Consider the following 5639-nt stretch of genomic DNA (forward strand, 5'->3'; position numbering starts at 1 on the left):
CTTCCTGAGCATTGAAAAGGTCACTATGGGTATGTGCACACGCTGCGGTTTTTGCTGCGGTTCCGCAGCGGTATTAGTCCTGCGGAGCCGCAGCAGTTCCATAGACAGTGTACATTGCCATGTTACTCTATGGGTTTGCAAAGCCGCTGTGCACACGCTGCGGAAAAAAACGTGCGGAAAAGCACCTTTTTTTTTCACGCAGCATGTCAATTATTTCTGCGGTTCTGCAGCGGTTTTGCACCCATAGACTTGCATTGAGTCACTGTATTCCGCAGCAAAAACCGCAGATGTAAAAAGATCTGCGTTTTTTGCTGCGGTTTGGGGTGTAAAAACCGCAGGATACGGAAGTGAGGGGGCGGAAGAGGAAGTGTGTGGGAGGAGGGAAGAAGACGTCGCCATGGCCTACCGTCACATGGACATTGATGTGGAGCGTCTGATAGATCTGGTATGTATGTTTGTATGTTTGTGTGTGCGTCTGTCTGTCTGTGTGTCTGTCTGTGTGTCAGTCTGTGTGTGTCCGGAGAGTGTCCATGCGGCGGTAGGCCCCGAGCACAAAGTGTTAAACATGTAACAAAAAACACAAACATGACATACAACATAGAATACATGTATACATGACAGACATGACATACAACATAGAATACATACTCACCACATACGGCACATTTTGTTCCCCGAAGCCCTTGAAATCACCTAGGGAAAAAAATAAAATAAAAAACCACAAAATACTCCCTGTCCGCAGAAATCCAAAAATAGAGTGTCCCGCAGCGATCTCAGCAGTCCTCGGGCGATACACTAGCAGGAGCGGTGCTCCTGCAGTGTATCGCCGAGTTTTCCGGTGTTCGGCCGCTCCGGGACCTCGCTTTACGGCTCTTCTGCTGCGTTTGACCTTTCCCACGCAGTAGTGCCGTAAAGGAGGTTACCTGAGTCACTGAACTCAGGTAAACTCTTGGCACATGCGCAGTAACACACTGCAGGAGGAGAGCTCCTGTCAGTGTGTTTCTGCAGGCATGGAGAATGGTCACATCACCTGACGTGGGACACTCGTTGAATGGACTGCGACGGAACGGTAGGTATAGAATTTGTTTGTTTTTTTTTGCTTTTTTTAGGTGATCGAGGGCATCGCATAGGATTGAGGGTACAATAAAAAAATTAGTCAAAAACAATGTTTTTTTATTTCAATAAAAATGTTTTTGTTTGTGTCTGTTTTTTTAAAAAAAATTGTTTCTATGGGCTTCATAATGGATCGGCGTCTTATTGACGCCTCTCCATTATTAACCGGGGTTAATGTCACCTGTCAATCAAATGTGGCATTAACCCCTTTATTACCCCACATCCCGCCGCCGCGGAGCGGGAGTGGGAAGAGAGGGGCTAAGTGCCGGAATTGGCGCATCTTATAGATGCGCCATTTCTGGGGCGGCTGCAGGCTCATATTTGTAGCCGGGGGGGGGCAATATCCATGACCCCTTCCTAGGCTATGAATATGAGCCCGCAGCTGTCTGCATAGCCTTTCTGGCCCTAAAGTATGGGGGACCCCCACGTCATTTTTTGGGGGGTCTCCCTTTTTTTTAGAGCCAGAGAGGCTACGCAGACAGCTGCGGGCTCATATTCGTAGCCTGGGAAAGGGGATATGGATATTAACCCCTTCCCAGGTTGGAAATATCAGCTCGCACTTGTCTGCTTAGCCTTTCTGGCCCTAAAATATGGGGGACCCCCACGTCATTTTTTTTGGGGGGTCCCCCTTTTTTTTAGAGCCAGAGAGGCTACGCAGACAGCTGCGGGCTCATATTCGTAGCCTGGGAAAGGGGACATGGATATTAACCCCTTCCCAGGTTGGAAATATCAGCTCGCACTTGTCTGCTTAGCCTTTCTGGCCCTAAAATATGGGGGACCCCCACGTCATTTTTTTTGGGGGGTCCCCCTTTTTTTTAGAGCCAGAGAGGCTACGCAGACAGCTGCGGGCTCATATTCGTAGTCTGGGAAAGGGGACATGGATATTAACCCCTTCCCAGGTTGGAAATATCAGCTCGCACTTGTCTGCTTAGCCTTTCTGGCCCTAAAATATGGGGGACCCCCACGTCATTTTTTTGGGGGGTCTCCCTTTTTTTTTAGAGCCAGAGAGGCTACGCAGACAGCTGCGGGCTCATATTCGTAGCCTGGGAAAGGGGACTTGGATAATAACCCCTTCCCAGGTTGGAAATATCAGCTCGCACTTGTCTGCTTAGCCTTTCTGGCCCTAAAATATGGGGGACCCCCACGTCATTTTTTTTGGGGGGTCTCCCCTTTTTTTTAGAGCCAGAGAGGCTACGCAGACAGCTGCGGGCTCATATTCGTAGCCTGGGAAAGGGGACATGGATATTAACCCCTTCCCAGGTTGGAAATATCAGCTTGCACTTGTCTGCTTAGCCTTTCTGGCCCTAAAATATGGGGGACCCCCACGTCATTATTTAGATTTTTGAGGCCCTGGTTTTTACAGCCAGTTAAGCTACGGGAAAAGGGGACCTGGATATTAACCCCCTTTCCCAGGTGGTACATATCATGCTACACAACTGTCTGCGTAGCTTATCTGGCTGTTAAAACCAGGGCCTCAAAAATCAAAATAATGACCTGGGGGTCACCCATATTTTAGGGCCACAAAGCCTATGCAGAACGCTGCGGCCTGATTAGGACAACCTGGGAAAGGGGACATGTATATTAACCCAATTTCCCAGGTTGTCCTAATCAGGCTGCAGCGGGCTGCATAGGCTTTGTTGGCCAAAAATATTGGGGGGAACCCTCGTCAAACTACTTTATTTTTGGCCAACACTTTAACTTTATAAGCTCAATGTGTGTGTATGTATGTATGTGTGTATGACTGGGATTGCCATCTGCACCGTCGCCGCTACAGCCACAAAATTTAGCGCAGTCGCACGTCTAGACACTCAGAGCGTGACAGGCTATGCTATAATCTTAAATTTAAACCCTTCTAGTTCCAATTCACAAACCTATTGTGCAATTGGTTTATGGCTGTATTCTGATTAGGCTTTTAATATAAGAAGATTTTGCGTGTTTGATATAGTAAGTAATAAAAATTATATAAATTGTAGGTCCGTGACTATCCCACAATATGGGACCAGGCCGAGGAGAGTTTCAAAGATCACTACTTCAAAGAGATCTGCTGGAACAAGATCTTAGTGGAACTGTACCCGGAATGGCATTCCTTCCCAAGTGTCAAGCAGGGGGAAATCGGTAATGATAATGATATTCTACACATTTGATTCCATTTGTTAAGAAAGGGATAGTGAATTAATTTCTGTTTTCTTTTTCTCTTTTTGCAGCGAAAGATGTGAAGCAGAGGTGGCGGTCCGTTCGGGATCGATTTAATAAATATATCGCAACCTTGGATAAAAGTGGATCTTCACCGCCAAGGAGGCACAGTTTCCCTTTCTATGAGGAGCTGCAGTTCCTTTTCACTAGCCGGACATTGAGGAGGTAAAAAATTTTTTTTTTAGGCGTATAAATTGTTGGTCATAATCAGCTTTGAAAAATGTTTATTTGGTTTTCTTTCAACAGGACTGACTGGAACATGTGTCTGGCTGACGAAGAGTCTGAAGATGGGGCAGGTTCCTCTGGAGCTGTCGACATATCTTCGCCATCAGTAGCAACTGCTTCTGCTGGGACAAATTCTTCAGCTGCTGATGGCTCATCTGCAGCTGCTGGCCCATCTGCAGCTGCTGGCCCATCTGTCTCCGCAGAAGCAGTTGCTACTGGAAGGACTGCCTATCCGGTGAGAGGTGAGCGAACCAATAAAAAACAAAAAAAAAAAAATAGAAGATAAGACTGTCAAAGCTGCAACCGAAACCCTGGAGTTGCTTAAAAAAAGTACTTCAGAGGATATGTTTGATTTTTTTTCATTATCAATAGCAAATAAGGCTCGCTTGCTGACGCTGGATAGGCAGTCCATTTTTATGAGCCTGGCCCAGGTGAGTCTGACAGCTTTGGAGGACCCTGCCCCAATCGCACCGTACAGTTCCATACTCATGGGTCTTTTCGGACTCTTCCAGCCCACCCAAGCACCCCAGCATCCCTCAAGCTTTGGGCCCACCCAAGCACCCCAGCAGCCCTCAAGCTTTGGGCCCACCCAAGCACCCCAGCAGCCCTCAAACTTTGGGCCCACCCAAGCACCCCAGCAGCCCTAAAACTTTGGGCCCACCCAAGCACCCCAGCAGCCCTCAAGCTTTGGGCCCACCCAGCAGCCCTCAAACTTTGGGCCCACCCAAGCACCCCAGCAGCCCTCAAACTTTGGGCCCACCCAAAGTAATGGACCAGCAACACCAGCCCCATTACATTCCGATCAGTCACCATATTTGTATGGATACAGCCCAGACTATCATTACTTGTGATATGTTTTTTAGACACCCTGTTGGTCTGTTACAGTTTCTACCTCGTTACTTTAAAAAATAGACATATTTTGAAGACTCGCTGAGCACTTTGGCAGGAGCGCTGATATAGTTGAAGGCTCCAATTAGAGACTATCCTAGGTTATGACAATGTAAAAGAGGTCTCACATCTCTCATAAATGCCCTGTATGGATGAATATAAAATTCTATTGAATGATTGCACTCAAAAAATGTATTATATGCAGATATATAAAATATTTGTCCCCTAATTTATGTATCCATTATTAATACATTACTATGCTTTTCAGGCTATTTTGTTAATAAATGTTTTGGATATGTTCTACTTGTCAGGGCATTGACTTTGCTGTGTCCGCCTGTTGTGACTCATTCGTGAACGCCTAAAGTGTTTCCCTCCTTTCAGAGCCTCAGCCTGACCATCTAGCCAGGGCCCCATACGTGCTCTGTGCTTCGTTGAACCCACGCTATGTCCGCACTGTGCATTGTGTGTCCTCTTGTCACGCATAGGCCCTCTCCTGTACTCTGGCGTGCCGCCTAACATGCGCAGGCCCTTGCCATAGCCAGAACACTGGCGTATCCCTTATCACGCTCCTTTACTTGGACCATGGTGTAACCCCAACCACACACACCCTGGCTTGAAACTTGCCTTGTACCTTGGCGTGTATTGTAATATGCACCCTGTGTTGAAATATGTTGTGCCTCCTTGCCTCAACCCTTGATTCCCTTACTGATGCCTGGAGCCTGCTGTTCGCTTCCTGAGCTCCAGAGCCTGATGACTGCGGCCTGATGTCCGGAGCTGTTGCCCTCAAACTGATGTCCAGATACTGAAGACAGTTGCCAGATGTCCGTAACCTAATCCTGTATAGCACTTGTTTAAACACTGGTGTGCCACCTGCCACGTACCATGCCTTGTACCTAGTTGTGCCCCTGCACTGTGTAAAGTTCAAAATTGGAACCAACCCAGTCCATTAAAAACATAACACACCTGAAATTCAAATGTAAAAATATTTTATTAAAACAAACTACAAAGTGAGATTCAATTTAGAAACCAAAGTCAACAAAATGAAGGGTACTTCTTTGTTGTTGCTCCATCTTCTTCCATCCTTCACTGCTGTTCAGGCCGCTCAACACCGGCACAGGAGTATTGCCAGTGCACGGCACCTTCAGGACTCAGAAAATAGTCAGCAAAAGTTTCTCTCACACGCACACCCAAGTTGAATGGCCTTCCCGCATTGAGCACTG

At 47.1% G+C, this 5639-nt stretch overlaps 1 long non-coding RNA gene across 1 annotated transcript; it reads left to right on the top strand.

Annotated features, from left to right (window-relative positions):
• Positions 1 to 2780: 2780 nt before the first annotated feature.
• On the top strand, positions 2781 to 4851 carry LOC141087871 (uncharacterized). Its single transcript, XR_012231746.1, has 3 exons — positions 2781 to 3228; positions 3318 to 3471; positions 3553 to 4851. It is a non-coding gene; the product is annotated as an uncharacterized lncRNA (long non-coding RNA).
• Positions 4852 to 5639: the final 788 nt, after the last annotated feature.

This window comes from Dendrobates tinctorius, unplaced genomic scaffold (genome assembly GCF_039654945.1).
Source record: "Dendrobates tinctorius isolate UK_male_01 unplaced genomic scaffold, ASM3965494v1 ptg000036l, whole genome shotgun sequence".
Classification (NCBI taxonomy): domain Eukaryota; kingdom Metazoa; phylum Chordata; class Amphibia; order Anura; family Dendrobatidae; genus Dendrobates; species Dendrobates tinctorius.